Source organism: Ciconia boyciana, chromosome 3 (genome assembly GCF_034638445.1).
Source record: "Ciconia boyciana chromosome 3, ASM3463844v1, whole genome shotgun sequence".
NCBI classification, from domain to species: Eukaryota; Metazoa; Chordata; class Aves; order Ciconiiformes; family Ciconiidae; genus Ciconia; species Ciconia boyciana.
The window spans coordinates 9,059,533-9,075,934 of NC_132936.1; the positions used below are offsets into that span (position 1 = coordinate 9,059,533).

The 16,402-nt window shown below is 42.7% G+C and overlaps 1 long non-coding RNA gene across 1 annotated transcript; it reads left to right on the top strand.

Moving 5' to 3' along the window:
• Positions 1–83: 83 nt before the first annotated feature.
• Positions 84–15,417, top strand: LOC140649945 (uncharacterized). Its single transcript, XR_012041803.1, has 5 exons — positions 84–379; positions 669–786; positions 13,589–13,790; positions 14,149–14,378; positions 15,302–15,417. It is a non-coding gene; the product is annotated as an uncharacterized lncRNA (long non-coding RNA).
• Positions 15,418–16,402: the final 985 nt, after the last annotated feature.

Genomic DNA, 16,402 nt, shown 5'->3' on the forward strand with positions numbered 1-16,402 from the left:
GGCCGCCCCCGCGGGAGGCTGCCCCGGCCCCGGCCCCGGCCCCGCCGCCGCCGCCGCCGCCGCCGCCGCCGCCGCCGCCCGGGCCCCGCGGGGGCCGCCCCGCCGCGCTCCCCCGGCCCACGCCGCCGCGGCGGGTGCAGGTGCGGGCACGGTGCCTCCGCCCCGCGTCCCCGGAGCGCGCAGCTGTGTGCCGAGCGCTCCCCCTCGGTCCGCGGCAAGGACGTGCAGGGGGAGAGCGTGTTGCCGAAAAGGTCACCGGTCTCCCAGCTGTCTTCAAAAGTAGCGTGTAGTTGAAAAGAAATATTACCCCGCTTTATTAAATCATCCCTCTCCGGGGGCGTGATCCAAAGCCTCTTGAAGTCCACGGGAGTCTGAATAGGTTGGTACCAGCCTCTCCCGCCACCGCTTTTTTGTTATTATTATTTTTCGTATTTATTTTTTTAATATCCGTCGTGCTCGGAGCCACCACAGATTTTACGCGTGGAAATCTGCATCCGTCTCTCCATTCCGTGTGATCTTGTCTCTGCGCGTGCTGCTTTGTAGAGATCTTTTTGATGCGCACACAAGCTGCATATGCTGTAGTTGTAAACGTAGAACACTTTGTCTTTTATATTTCCGGTAAGCATAAAAATAAGCTTAATCAAATTCTTTTCTCCTTACTTTGCCAGTTAAAAATGCACCGTGGAGAAATATACGCTCTAACGCGGTGCAAGTGAGGCAGTTGTGCCAAATGACAGCTGAGCAAAGCGAAGGAGAGGGAGGGAAGCGCACAGCCCGCAGAGAGAGGCAAGTGCACGTTTTTATTGGAAAAGGGACACACGCTGCCCCATGCCTGCGAGGAAGCGGGGTGCAGCGCTAAAAGGGCAATTTCATTTTCTCTCTTCCCGACCTCACAAACAAGTGAAAATACGTTCTTGCAGCGGACTAAAACATTTCTAAAACCAGCCATCATCATTAATATTAGAATGCTTTTAGCAGAATATGGCCTCACTCTGAAACAGGAAGGCTCCATACATTTTTGTTGCTAATATACCGTGGATTAACATTGAAACCTCTAGCCCTGTACATCGCAGTGGAGTGTGAGGGTCAGAAGTTCAGAACAGTTTAAATCTGAATTATTTAGCAAGCGCGCAGATAACACACTTCCAATTTCCACACAGCTGCTTTCCCCCCCCCCCCCCCACTTAGTTTTCTCCCTTTTAAACACGAGAGTCCCTGTTCGGTGTTATTTGCCCTGGTGCGGTGTTATTTGCCCAGCATATATAGTTGACCCAGAATCCGACGAAGCCGATGAGAAGAAGTCTCAATGGGACTGTTGACCTAACAAGTAGCATGTCAGTCTCCCGGTGGCATTTGAATGTTCTCGCAGCGAATGCTTTGAGACAGGAGAGAGCATAAAGCAGAGATTCTTTGGAATCCTTAATTAGACACAGTGATTTTGGAGTACTGGTTTTTGCCGCTATCCTCTAGTGCCTAGTACTTTGTTTTGTGACCCTGAGGTTAAGGATACCAACCAGCCCTGTTTATTTTTAATAAAATCTTACGGTTATATGAGACAGTTCTAGGTTTTATTTATCTTTAGCATAAGTGCTTCCATCTTATCTGCCTCACAGGTTTATAGTAAGGATTTAGCTAATATTTGGACAGCACTTTTAAGCTATGAAGCTCTATAGGTCTATTATACTGGCCATTTTCTGGGTTTTTCATTTTAGGAAGGTACTTTCATATTCTTTCACTTCAGGAAGATAGAGTTCAAATCTTGACCTTAGTTTTCCCTTCAAATTTTGTTAAATACCTGATTTACAAATGCTGACATAGGGTCAGATTTGATTTCACTTACAGGTAATGAATTTCAAAGAATTTCTTGATCCTCAGTGACTTTATTCTAGATCTAAATCAGTTTCACGCAGAATATGAACCACAATTTTCATGCAGAATAAGCATATGATTACATTAAATACAGTATTCTACATTAATTTTCTTGCTTGGATTTTCTTATTTTAGCAACTTCAGTAATTTAAGAAGGAAGTGCTTCATTTTATTAATTTTTTTTAATTCCTTTTTTTTTTCCCTGCTCTGTTTCTGAGAGAAAGGCATCTATAGGTGGGCTTTGTAGAGAGGGGCAGGTGGCTGAAAAATGATTTGGGGGCATCCTGCTCATGGTTCAGTAGAGTCACAGTGCGCAAGAAGTTGTTTAAAAATTAAGGTTAATACCTGGGTCTGGAGTAATTCCTCTGTGGCACACTATTCCTGGCACTGGGAACGATGCACTGCCACTCACATCCTTTCTCAGCATTCGGAAAATCCTGTCCCCTCATTTAGTCCACATTTTAAGGGAGGCAAACCTATCTCCAAGTAATAGCGCTGAAAATAAGGATCCTTAAAATGCTGGTGAAACAAAAGATCTATTTAGAGAAAAAACAATTATTCTGTGGTGAGGGTTTTATTTGGATGGGTAGGTGGGTTTTTGATAGAATCTGTTACAGGGTTGTACTTGACAGGCTGAGGATTGTTTGTGAGAATCCTGATTTTGGATTAGGCACCTGATAGCCTGCAAGACTTTGGTGGCTGGTAAAGCTTGCTCCACTGAAAGAAGAGATTTCCTCTTTTAGCAATAGATCATTATGTTACAAGGCTTGTATTAGAATGAGAATAATACGACTTCCCCTGTCTTTGCTGATCATATCAAAACTAATGGCATCTTGAATTGTCAGAGCATCGAGTCCATCTTCTGATAAAATATTAGAAGACACACAGATCTATTCATCTTATTGGAGATTTCATTTTAGTCTGCAAAATATTTGATGGCAATGCTGTTAGATTAGCTGTGGGCATATTGCAGGGACCAACGTAGTAATCGGGTACCAGGATTTTGCAAAGGGGTTCCCATAAATATTTCCCACTTTCTGGTAACCTTATCTTCTAGGTTTGGACATGCTTCAGGGAGTGAAATTCTTATTTATTTTAAGGGATTTTAAATACAATTCTTTAAGTTGTTACTAAAAATTTCTTACTTCTTGAGGCAGGTTGAGCCATTTCAAAGGTAATGAAATTTCGTCTCCAAAACCGTTGTATGAGATTTTTCTAAGCCATAACCAAAGAAGAATGTCTGCTATCCGAACTTGAACTGCAAGGTTTGACTCCTGCTTTCAGCTAGTGAAGATCTCCTTAATTACAGGTTTACAACTTGGATACTAATGTCAATGGTTTAATTTTGTACTGGTAATAGATACAGTAGAATATCTAGAAAATATGGTAATAGATATTTAGTAGATTTCCAGGGTTTAAGGGTTCTGGAAACGTAAGTGGAGATCAGGAAGATATCTTAGGGTTTTTTTCAATTATCTGTTTTTATTTATTTGAAGTGTAAAGACTGTTCGCTGGTACTTTTAGCATTCATCTGTACATATCTCTTACAATTATCCTTAGTGTTTAGCAGAAAGATAATCCCCAAACGAAGCAGGAAGCAACATTTAAAGTAATTTTTAGGTGTGCAGCTTGAGTTAATTGCCAAAATATAAATTTAAGATGGATTAAAACTGCTAAAAACTGCTAACCTCTGGAATTTAGTGAAAAACATCATTGACTTCTGTGGACACACCACATTTAATGAAACACCTCCTTCCCTGAGCAAATCTTCTCTCTTCTGCGGAGTAACCAAAGCTGGTATCAGGGGTGGGAAGGCAGAGCCAGCAGGTAGAAGGTCCTGTCACTGGGAGATGGTTAGAAAGGGATCCTCTACTTCATGCATCCCAAACCATGCATGCCTCCACGTCGTTTCTATGGTAGTGATCAAGACAGGCGACTATTCTTGTGGAATGAATCAATCATCAGACAAGAAGAGGAGCATCAGGTGGCCACTGTTTGGTTGATAACCTATAGAGGGAGTAAAATTATTTTACCAAGAGATGAGGAAGACACTAATCTTATGAATATCGGACCATTCTTCACATATTTTTTCACAAGAGGATTGTATTCTAACTCCCAGACTTTACATATGCCTGAGTTTCTCAGGCATTTAGCTTTTTAGTCTGACCACAAACTGTTTGCAGAAGCATGCATGGCTCTGGGGGCAAAGGTTATGAAGTCATTTGCTTGGAAGTGGTGAAATAAAGATTTGTGTGATTTTAGGTGTGTGAGCTGAAACTTCCTTGTCCCTGACTTGTCAAGGGAATTAGAAGAGTCTGATCCTCTAAGAGCAAGTAGTATATTGAGTTGATTTCTCTTAGCTATGACAGAACCATTTGCTAAAACTTCCCCCAGAAGACAGAAGTGGGTTCTGCTGGAGTCGTGATTTTGATTTCTGATGGGCAGTAATAAAAGTAACATCTATTTCACTGCATTGGCGGAGTCTAGAGCTCTATCTTGAATTATGTGAAAATCTCTAATGGTTGGGGATAGCAGAAAAGTCAGGCTTTTGTTGGGACTTTTTGAAGGTTTATGAAGATTTTCTTTAACAACTTTATTTCCAAGTCACCTCTAGTCCCACTCAGTCACGCGGAGAGACATTTTCGTTGCCATTGAAGTCATTGCATCAGTTGCTTGAGTTTTGTCAAAGTGACTCCACTATGCTGGTTTATGGGGGGGTGGGGTAGGAGGAATTGGACTTTCAGGGTGATCTTGGAGGGTGCTGCGTTGTTTGATTTGTTTGTCTAAAACAGTAACAATATGTTTCCACCTATTCCTCATCATTATACAGGGAAAATGAAAATACATGCCATTTTGAACTGAATGTCTGTATTAAATTGGTTTGACTCCTATTTTCTGCCGTCTGTGGCATAAGTAGAACAGAGAGTGAGAACAAAAAATATAAATGACTCAGTCACATTTCCTTAGGGCACATCATGGCCCCCATTCTTGTAAAATAACTCATTTCAGCTCTGAGTGAAACAGTGTTGTGACACCCTGGGCATGGGGAGGAGATCCTGCCATTCTGTCATTTAATAGAGGCACCCAAATTTATGCTATAATCTTTTGGTTAAGCAGCTACACATCATTTTTCTGTGTATTTAGATGGCCTCCAAAACAATGTCAGCACAATGCTGGGATGTAATTCAGGTTAATTAAATACTGAATTTTCCTGTAAATGTTATGTACCTTGTAAGACAGACTGTGGAAAGAACCAGAAGAAGGTTCATAGAGAGGAAACCGAGACAAGTAGGTGCTGCTGAAGCCTCCCAGAAGACCTAGTTGCCACCTGAGTTAGTTGCCACTGACTCTACAGGGAACCATATCTACGCTCTGGAGCGAGATGGAGACAGTGCTACACCCCACAGTCTTTGTTTTCCTTCTATCCAAACTGATGAGAGCAGGTCCCTTCAGACCCATAGAAACCTTGATAGAGGGAAGTTGATGATACCTGGGGCTTCCCTAGGGATGGATCTGAGGTAGAGCTAGGTGTGCCAGCATACCTTGGAGTCTGGATGCACTCAGAGGTCTCACGTACCTATAGACATCTATTTTAGAAGGGCTGATTTACCCCAAAGTTTACACATGAGGTAGGTGCTTCAGGCGTACAGATGGTCCCTCCAGCATCTTCCAGGTGTTAGGGAGTTCATCATCACAACACCCTGTGAATCACAGAATCATAGAATCATAGAATGGTTTGGGTTGGAAGGGACCTTTACAGGTCATCTAGTCCACCCCCCCTGCAAGAGCAGGGACATCTTTAACTAGAGCAGGTTGCTCGGAGCCCCATCCAACCTGACCTTGAATGTTTCCAGGGATGGGACCTCCCCTACCTCTCTGGGCAACCTGTGCCAGTGCCTCACCACCCTCATTGTAAAAAATTTCTTTCTTAAATCCAGTCTAAATCTGCCCTCCCTTAGTTTAAAACCATTGTTCCTTGTCCTGTCACAACAGGCCTTGCTGAAAAGTCTGTCCCTGTCTTTCCTTTAGGCCCCCTTTAAGTACTGGAAGGCTGCTATAAGGTCTCCCCGCAGCCTTCTCTTCTCCAGGCTGAACAACCCCAACTCTCTCAGCCTGTCCTCGTAGGAGAGGTGCTCCAGCCCTCGGATCATTTCCGTGGTCCTCCTCTGGACCCGCTCCAACAGCTCCATGTCCTTCTTGTGCTGAGGGCTCCAGAGCTGGACACAGAACTGCAGGTGGGGTCTCACCAGAGCAGAGCAGAGGGGCAGAATCACTCTGAAGCGGTGAGGGGGGTGGCATCATTGCTCTAGCTATAACAAGAAGTTTTCCTCCTGTATGCTCGATGCACGGTAAAAGTCAGGTTGAAAACAGTGGTGGTGCTCCCGGTTTTGATTTGGTTAATGCTTTGCACAGACTCTGAATGTTATATAGAACTCTTTTTTAATGGAGTCCTCCAGGAATCAGGTTTTGACTAAAGGCCAAATGTTTTTATCACTGATCAAGGAAATGATACAGAATCAGGTTTATACATGGCACAGGTTAACAGTGAACAAATGGGAGAATAAGTGATAAAGGGGCAAGTTATTATTGCTGAGTGACCTGAAGTGCTTAATGAAGAGGTCAAAATAAAAAAAAAAAGTTTGAATATTAGCTAGGTGCAAGGCAATGTAATAAAGAACGAAGACAAGAGGCTATGCAGGGCAGGAGGCTCTCTTTTGGAAAGCAAGGACTTTAAGAAAGATTTAGGAGTCTTTTTGGGTAAGCACGTCAGAATGAAATCTCACTGTAATTCTGTGGCTAAAAGGCCAATGCAATCCTGAGATGTAAAAAAGAGTAATATCAAGCAGATAAGAGGATTTGATGTTGCCCACGTGCACAACAGTGGCAAGGCTACTGTTAGGAACTGTGTCCAGTTTTGGTGTTCACAGTTCAAAAGCAGTGTGGAAATACTAAGGTAAGTTCAAAGGAAAGGTATGAAAAAGGATTCAGAAAACAAGCATGACAACATGAGGCATAAGCAGCTCAACTTATTTAGCTCATCAGGGAAGAAGCTGAGAAGTGACTTGGTCACCGCAGGTAGGTACTGACCCATGGAAAAGATATCCAAGAGCGAGTAGCCACTTTATCTACCTGACAAAGGCATTACAGGACCCAGTGGTTACAAGCTTAAGTTAGACAAATCCACCCTCAAAAGACACGATTTTCTATTCCACAGAGCCCTAAATAATAAAACTGTTTGTCCTGTAAAAGCTGTCACAGGTAGGGATGTTTAAGAGGACGTTAAATATGTATTTTTAAATACACGCTTTCATCCGCTTTGTGGAAAAATCTGTACATCTTTCTGTGCATGTGTGAGTGGGAGCTTTGTCAGGAGCTTGGTAGCAGTTCCTTGTCTCGCAGTCTGAGAACCTGTTATTCCTCCTGTTAGTCAGTCCCTCGTGAGGCTCCGGGGACCAGCACTGCCGGTGTTGCTCTCAGCATCCTCGTAACACTTGCAGTTTGGAAAGAGAATAATTATTATCAAATAATCATTCTCTTGTTTCGTGGCTTTGGTGAGGTCTTGCGGACTGTCAGGAAGGATTTATTTTTTCTCTTGGAAGAAATTGGCCACATATATCTTGGTTATTTGGGAGTTGTTTCATTTTTCTGCATTCCCCTGGAGCATCAGAAATGAACGGGTGGCCTTGGATGGCTTTTTGCCGGTGTTCTGCACTGGTGCAAACCCACCCTTCCCCAGCCATAGGTGCCTGGGTGCTGTATTTTGCTTTCATATTTACGTTCATACTAATTCCAATAGTTAAATTGGTTAGGACTTTTGCCTCATGTCAGATTGGCAGGGATCTTGAAGGTTACACATATTCTCCAGTACATCAGGCTCAATGTGCACACTGCGATCATCTAGATCTTTCTCATTTAGTCCATTTGTTCTTTTGCAGAGGTCTGGGACATTAGCGACAGGTTCTTTTCCTTTTATACATAAATCTATTCTCCCAAGGACTAAACGGCTGTGATTTAATTTTTAGGTTTAAAATAGGGATAAAACATATTGCTTTGAGATATATCAGAGATCAGGCTCTCAGCTCTGTTTTTAAATTCTGTGAAACTTTCTATAAATGGTTTGCATAGTCAATAAAGATATGATTAACAATATTGTGATGAATATTCTGCACAAAATTTTGGCATTTGGAAATTCAGAGGCTTTTGTATCCAAAAGGAGTGATGCGATGATCTATCTGCCTTCTTTCATTGGACAGTCTATAGAATTTCCCCTGGTAATTCTTGCAGGGAACGTAAATCTTATGGATGAGCTAATGAGAACATTTACAAACAAACAAATGCAAACACCCAAATCTTGATTGTCTTATAGTATTTCCTGGAGAATCTATTGCATTCCTTTCTCTGTTATTTGGAGTAATAATTAGCCAGGTTGTTTTTCATAATGTTCTCCAGGACTAATCACAGCCCCGTGAGCATAGACTAAAATCCTGGCACTGGCCGAGCTGTATGAGGGTTGGGTTATGAATAACCCTATTCAGTTATATCCCTTGTGCAGAGCACGGGTTAGTAAGCTGGGGTATGTACACAGCTACACACATGTAAATAGTGAGAACAGTGCCAGGAAAGTAGAATTCCTCAGTATTTAGGAGAGAAAAACATGAGCAAGAGGATTTTTTTTTCCTGCCCATCCCTTTTGAAGCTTTGTTTCACGGTAGCCAGAGGGAGAAAAAAACACATTATATGAGTAAATTGGCTGGAGAATGTAACCAGGGCCCCAGTAAACACTACGAATGAAAACCCATACGAGTGTGTATTCAAGCAAGTTAGCGCAAAGATGGTGTTTTCTGCAAGCACTCTCTTGAAGGAAAATGCTGTTCTGTAACTAAATAACTGGGAAGAAGTCGGGGTTTGGCTGAACTGCCTTGTGTTTAGATTTTCACCGATGTTCCCCGATTTCCCCCTTTCGTTCCTCTTCCCTGCTGCCCCAGCATAATTTGTGCAGTGGTACCCGATACTCTGAATAATTCAGCTGAAATCTGAGATCCCTGATGACCAAAACCAATTTTCAAATGATCAGATTCAGACTGTACGATTTTGGAGTGATAGACTTGGGATATTTTAAATTCTATTCTGTCAAGGAATGATTAGGACATTAATTTGGGCCATATTAGTACATCTCCCCTGTGCTAATGGGAGGATAGGCCCCCTTTCATGTTTAATCTAAAGAGGGATTGATGACTGGCGAGGTCTCACATAGGGATGCCTGCCATGGAAATAAATGACGAGCTCAGTGAGTGAAAATGTTTAGGCTGCACTCTCTAAATGTGGATTCCGAAGTGTGCCTGTGCCGAAGGCAATGAAAGCCCTTAGGTGGCGGCTCTGTAGATTTTTCTTATTGTGGGCAAAAATGAGGATTTTTTTATTATTTGTTAGCCCAAGGCTTCTTTCTTGAAGTTGCTACCAATTGTTGATGCTGATTTCGCGTTTCATAACCAGCCAAGCCATGTTCAAGAAGCAGAAAACTGACCTCAGAGATGACATAACCACTGGAGGCAGAGGAAAACGGCAGCACCGCTGCTGTCTGACGGTGAAAGAAAAGGGCACCTTTCCTCAGAGTTTGATGTGTGAGATTAGTACTTCGGTGTTAGAGGAACAGTAAAGTACCTTTGAATTAGAACAGGCTAGAAAAGTTGCCTAATGTGCTTTTTTTACTCTATTACTTTTAACCCACCACTGCAAAATTCCTCCTACCTGTAACAAGTAATTTAATTTGGAAAGGCAAATAAGAGCTCATTAGCTGATGCACTGCTGCAAAGTAAGTGAGCAGATTTTATGCCTAGGGACACTTTTACAACCATTTTGAAATGGCACTGTACAATGCAATAAATCCTGTAGCCTTTTCAGAGAGGAAGAGAGGAATACCCTCCTTCCATTACTTGGATGCAAGTTTTCTTCATCTTAAAACCCTTTGTATTTGAATACTGGGGAAATGGATGCATTCCAGGGGATCGCACACAAATAAGTTAAGCATGTGCATGTTCCCAAAAACTAGTCCTATCATCTGTTGTGTTTTCCATTACCTTCGCTGTGTATTGTGGCTGGGCAGAATCACCACATCTGAGAGTTCTCCATCATACTCCTCAAAGAAGAGGCAGGAATATTTCTGCAAAGTATATTTCTTCATATCTCGTGCTATGCCTGGGTATTTTGGGAGATGTTAAGTTTCCTTCTGTCTCAAAAAGATGGTTTGTTACTAGTCTCACTAGAGAGTGTTTAATATAGAACTGTCTTTTTACTTCTCTAATAATAGGTGTTTTTCTACAAGGACTTTGCCTTTTATGTTACTTATCTTAATGATCTTCAGAAGTCATCTTAATAATCTTTGTGAATACCCACCGTAGTTTCTGGCAATGCGTGCACGTAGATGTAAAGCCCAGGCAGAAAACTCTCCACCTCCTGGAAACCACAGTTCAGGGCTTTTAGTATTTTACAGCATCAGGCCTGTCTATATCATGGCTAAAAATTTTCAGTGCTCAAAGGATAGATCTGCAACGTATTCAGAGGCTCAGCAATCACATTAGTGTCTTTTAAAAGTTGCCTTTAATTTAAGTTCTGATTTAGTAATGCATAAGATATTCAAACTACAGTGAGTTATCACTCATTGGCGGTGGCTGAAATTCTTGCAGTTTCCACCTTCAGCGGTTGTTTTATGGTTACCCCAGAACCACGTGAGCGAAGCAGATTTATGACTTGTGAAACAAATATTAGCACAGAGCACATCAGTCACTCGGTGCAGCTTGGAACATGTTTTCTCCCCGTTGGGGAACCAGACAGGTATCATCACGGGGGTGACTCTGCTCACGAGTGTCATCCCTTTGGCTTGAATGGAGAGTTGTGTATGTGAGCAGGTGTTTGCTGTCTGGGGCCCAAGGAGGAACCTCTGGGAACCCTTTATTTCACAGAGTACCATGCTTGTAGGCTTGCAGACCCTCACTCAGCGTTAAGAAATAACCATAATAACCTCTCATATTCCTGGAAACTGAGCGTGTTTGGCTGCTCTGTCAGGCATCATGATTGGCAGGGTTTCCAGGCGTGTGACAGCATCACCTCTGGACTTAGGGCCAGCGCAGGCAAATAGCAGGCACCGGCTTCAAAACAGCCCGAGGGAGTTGTTCTGCTCACGGTTTCTGCTGGACAACTTCTCCATACAGGCCATTCACAAAACTGAGTGCTCTGAATGCTAAATTTTATGTGGGTTCAGAAAGGGCTGGGATGAATTTCCGAAGGAAAAACATCTCTGGAGAGCTGCTGAACACAGAGGCACCAGCACCGGCTTAAGAAATCCCTTAGCTGGAGTCGGGGAACATGTTGTAGCGTGGTATTGCTGAGTAACCTCCCTGTTTTATGTTCTTCCGTAGACATCCTCCCTTGGCACATGCCAGGTAGGGTACAGATGGACTTCTGGTTTTAGATGGTAATCGTAGACCTGGGAAAAGCTTTTGGTGTTTGGATTCTTCGGGGGAAAACGTAACTCTCCAACCATGTTGTGGATGCCCCCTCCCTGGAAGTGTTCAAGGCCAGGTTGGATGGGGCTTTGAGCAACCTGATCTAGTGAAAGATGTCCCTGACCATGGCAGGGGGGTTGGAACTAGATGATCTTCAAGGTCCCCTCCAACCCAAACCACTTTATGATTCTATGATTCTATAACCTTTCCGCCCGCACCCCGCAAGGACATCGCAAGCTGTCTGGAAGTGCAGCGGAGGCAGCAGGTCTGCACTGCTGGCGTGTGGGATGCAGACACTGCAGCCACGGCAGCAAGAGACGTTGGGGAGTGAGGGTTGTTCCTAGCTGGGATGCTTGGCAGCTCTACAAAAAGCAGTTTCATCAAGACAACTTGTTTTTCTGGGCAAGGACTACCACCACCCCTAAACACATCTCATTAATTCTCCATAGGAGAGATGGCCCCTCCAGAAAGAGGGGCTGAAATGATGTTCCAGATCCCTTCTTGCACAAAGTGTGACTTTTCTAGAGGGTTTGAAGCTTAAGAAAGTGAGGCTTAATTCCGCCTGTATAAGGCCGTCAAATCTTATTCCAGAAAAAACAATGGGGAACATGTTGAGTCTCATCCTTCCTTTAAGGTCAAACCTTCACTGTACTTTCTTTTAACTATGGAAAAGAATCCTCCAGTTTATTTCCATTTCTGTAGGAAACTCAGCATATGAATAACGTGCCTCAATTACTGTGGAATACAGCTAGGGACATACTAGAATAACTGCTTTGAATGTGATTTGATTGGAGATACACAATGATTCCAGTTTTAAAAGACAACTTTAGCACAGTTGGCGAAGAAAAAAAGGAAATCACCTACTTTGATATTTGTTCTGTGTCAAAATCTTATTTCCATTCTTTTCTGCCCCTCCATGGCTTCTTCCCTTGCACCTTTGTATCACACCATTCCCAAATAATCCCCACCGCTTTCAAAAACTGTTTAAAAACGGGAATGCTCAACTCGCTATTGAATTGCGGACTCACAATTTGATGCCGAATCTGCAGGCCTTAACAGAGATAAAATTTGTATTGACCCTAGGCTCTTTGATGGCATATGGCAAATGTCACCTGAGTTATTAACAGCCAAACAGAATAATGGGCTCCATTTAGTATTTGAGGAAGCCTTTACCAATGAATTGGAGGAGATTTATTCCTAATCCCAGATGCCGATTAGTTTATATTCCAATCCACACAGTTTGCTAACCTTTATGATTTTTATACTAGCTGGAATGAGTGCAGAAGCTGTTACTCAGTGTGTAAATGGCTAATCTTTTTAGAAATTTAAGATTAGAAATGTACATTAAGAGTGTTGAATTTAAATGTAATCCTCTGTTCACTCACCAGTGCAGACTGTTTCAGGATATTTGTTATTATGCTGAAAACATTTTCGTCTCTCTTGGAAATGGCATTTATATTTCCTATTCCTGTGCACCAATGACTGTTTTAAAGAGCAATATCTTGTTAGGCACTAGGGATAAAAAATAATCCTTGCATCCTGGGGAGCTGGGACTCCTTCATGTCAGAAACCCTCAGCCAGAAACACGCATGTGCTTTACTTGACTTCCAGGAGTAATCCCTTGGTCTTCAGCTACTCCTGCGAAGTTAGGCATGCGGGTTAGCGTGTCTGGGGCTGGAGTCCCAAAATTAATCGCTTCCAGCCTCTGCGTTTCTCAGGGTAGCGGCACTGGCAAAGGCAAGGTAGTAACGGAGATGCTCTCTCGGACATGAAGCAGAGGGAAGAGGAAACATTTTGACATTAGGGTCAGTGAAAACTACTGTGTTATCTTGTCCTTGTGAGTTACATTCATTATTTATCACGACTCCAAATCAAACAGACTCATCGTCTTTCCTTTTAACACAGCCCTTCTCTCCCTGCCCGGTGTCAGTCCTGCAAACTGGATGAGCTGCGACCCTGAGCTGTTCAGTTGTTCACTCAAACCTTCATTTTTTTTTCATTCGTTTTCATTTGTCAGGCTGGATACATTTCCATAAAATGGGGGTGTTCCTCTCTAGGAAAAAAAGAAAAAAATATCATACATTAAATGGTGCCAATTCCTAAATGTCCAGCATGCTTTCTGCCAGCTCACAGTAATAGATTGATAATAGATCGATATTGATATATAACAATTGATAGATACTGATAAAAATGTTTTACAAACCACTGCCTTTCAGTGCAGAATATTCCGACGGTGATCTCATGCCACCGGTGCCCACACAAGAGGACAGTGAGAAGGTCAGCTGTGAAATGTGTGATCAATTCCAGCGCAGGCAGGGAATGCTGCAGACCTGTATCGGGTCCCTGAGCTCTAAGAGGTCTTCTGAGCACGGATGGTGGGACGGCGGTTGCGAGGGAGGAACTTCACGTGTGTCCCAGGTGCGTGTGTTGCCCTCCCAGCAGCGTCCCGCGCACCGGTGCTGTCTGCGCCGGGGAAGGGGCGGCAGCAGGAGCCTGCAAGTTTGCTGCTTATATGGAGTAAAAAGACGTATCTCCTCTTAGAGCAGCTTTACGAACCAGCCTGTCCCCACCCCTGTAATACTCTAATCGCTCTTCAGTAACTAGATCAATTGCTACTCTTTGTGAACGGTCTCCGTGCCCTTAAAACATCAGGTATGGTGCAGTTGCAGGATGGCAAAACATCTGCCTGGCAATTTAATGTAATGCCCATAAATTGCTTAGAAGCACATCCTGCTTTGTCTTTTACAGATTTGAATGACCTTTATTTTTGTTTAAGGAACGAGTCACTTCTGCTAAGGGCACGTCAGGATTTACAGCACAAGCCCCCAGCGCCCGTGCCAGGGTGCCGTGGAAGGATGGTCTCCCATCTGTGTCCTGTCTGTGTGTCCCGGGGTACGTGAGGGGTGTGAGGGGAGAACCCCAAGGACAGCCCTTCATCTGCAGAACCCTGCGGTGGATGGGAACGAGATGGGCGGATGGGTGAGCAGGGCGGCAGGGATCCCTTAGGTAAGCTATGTGCTTGCAGTCAGTTATATGCATTGTATAATTGCATCTGATATAGAGAGTATTTTCCCCGTCATTCTTCTTTGAACCCACCACACATGTGACCTTACCATGTGAGGTAGAAACAGACTTGTTCTTACTCTGAACAGCAGGATGTGAAATGCTTTTGTGATCTCCTTTCCGTAACGGACAAATGCCCTGCGTAGATTTCAGCAGCTTGTGATTCCTTCAAAGTAGTCTACTGGGGGGGGGGGGAAAGACAGACCTGGTGGAGATACTGAATTATAAAATATTTTAAAATGAGATAATTCATTAAAATGAGTGTTTAAAAAAAATTAGAGATGTCTGGATGCTTTCAAGTTTTTTTCTGTTGGATTCCAGAGAATCCAGAGGGAATAATTTGGTAGAAAATCATATTCACTAAACGATAACCAAATGTTGGGTCACTACATTTAAGGAAAGCCAGATGTAATCCAAACCAAAATGTGGCCTGATCCAAATTACCTGAATAACCTAGCCTACCTCAGTTGTACTACCACTTACAATAAAAGTTTTGACTGCTGGGAAATTCTCTTAGGTGCAAATATTTTTTGAATAAGAATAATAGCGGAAGGGTTTCAAAGTTACGCAAGTACTGAAGTTTCTAATTAAATAATTCATATCTAAGTCAAAGATGAAAGATCCAATAACTGTAATGGTATATAAAGCTGCTGAAAAGTGTTTTAAATATATGCACCTATAAAGCTTCATAGCTGGATTTCTAGCCCGGCCTTCTTCTGTACTCCAATAAATCCTTCTCTTTCTTATATGTTATCCCATCTTACGTCTGTCACAGAGCACTGGGCTGAGAGGCAGGCGCTGGGATCCTCCCTATAGACACAGGCAATAAAAGCGCTAATATCCAACCTTTTTTTTTTTTTTTTAAGGCTCCAAAGTCACAGAAATGTGGAGTTGGAAGTCTGGTGACTGACGAGTAAGTGGGCAGAAGGAATGTGTATGCCTCCAAAGATTATATATTTGCAAATACTTTCCTGGCTCTATTGGTAGTTTAGAATTTAAACTAGTCACATATTTGCTATTGAAAACAATTTTTGACAGAAAAAATATGTTTTGAAATAAATGGGAAAGTGTCTGCATTTGTCAAAAACTTTCTTTTTTTTTGCAGTTTTCAGCATTGACTGACTGGGAAAATTTTCCAGTCCCTTTCCTTCAGAACATTGTTATGATGAAGACTCTATAAAAATTGAAAGTATATACTAAAAGACAGAGGTTTTCTTTTCCTTTGGTATTTTTCATCTACTGCAATATATGGTATGTCTCGATTCCTTTGAAGTCAATGGGAGCCTTTCATTGATTCTAATGGCAGCTGGATCAGACCTTTAGTGAAAAGCAATGTACAAAGGCACCGTGCTAACTTCAGACTAGAAGGAAATCCTTTTAGGCGGGTAGCACCTAATGGCAGCCCAGGCTTTGCCGGGGGAGGATGATGCCTGGTGGGGCACTATTTGTTTCCCGTTTCAGTGCTGGGCTATATGCAACCAACCTTTTACTGCCTAGACCCTGCTTATTTGGGATAGAAGATAGAAAAGGCTATTTTTCAGAGCGACTTGAGAATGAGTCTTGAAATAAAGTAGATGCAGGAGACTAGTAGAGTTACAGTGAGGGCGGCTGTATGGGGATAGGCTGCCTATAATTGAGAAAGCTTTACCACATTTGATTCTGGGAAGGGTGTTCTTTCAATGTGGTGTGTTTTGATAAGCGGTATGAGAATTTTTAAAGTCAATAACTTGGTTTATAAACTTCAGCTCAGCTGGACTTAATCCTGCAGCTAGCAAATCCACAGACCAAGTAGCCCAGCTGTGTCCTCATTTGTTAAGATCTTAAACCCAAGAAGACGTCTGGGATGCTGAATATTTTTTTTTCCTTACACATTTATAAAAAGCCTAATAAAGGCAGATAGGAATAAGATGTGCAGCACACCCGCCTCTTTCAGTAGCAAAAGAGGGAGAGGAAAGAGTTGCATTTAA